The sequence below is a fragment of the Bombus impatiens genome, unplaced genomic scaffold (genome assembly GCF_000188095.3).
Source record: "Bombus impatiens unplaced genomic scaffold, BIMP_2.2 scf_0377, whole genome shotgun sequence".
NCBI lineage: Eukaryota > Metazoa > Arthropoda > Insecta > Hymenoptera > Apidae > Bombus > Bombus impatiens.
The window spans coordinates 1,035,504-1,035,988 of NT_176796.1; positions in this window are offsets into that span (position 1 = coordinate 1,035,504).

A 485-nucleotide genomic window follows, 5' to 3' on the forward strand; every position below is an offset into this window, starting at 1 on the left:
GCTGTACTCGGTCCGTCATTTCCCGTCTTCAACGGCCAGTCAGTTGGGAATCCACAACAAGCGCGTCAAAAACCTGCCAATCAAACTTCCAATTTCCATCAATCACCGACCGTTCGATACCGTCGTCTATCGTAGCCTGGTACAACGCGAGCCACCCCTGCCTCGTACGTACACCCTCCTACGTGCGAGTCCAGAGATCGCGAAATTTCCGCAGAAAAAATGATCCTGCTCGTTGCAGCAGCTCGACCAAGGTATCCCGACAACGTCATTATCTCGTCAAACAGGCGCGTAGCCACGACGACGCGACGACGCGACGAGGGAGACGAGGAGGAAAGGTGCGCGCGCGCGTACACGCGTGCTCACGCACAGGTACCGACACAGACGCACGCGGGGATTGCCAATCAATTCGCGCATCGCGCCCGGGAATTAGACAATTAGGAGTCGTCACGTTCCCCGAGCAGTCGCCTCATCATCCCGGACCCCGC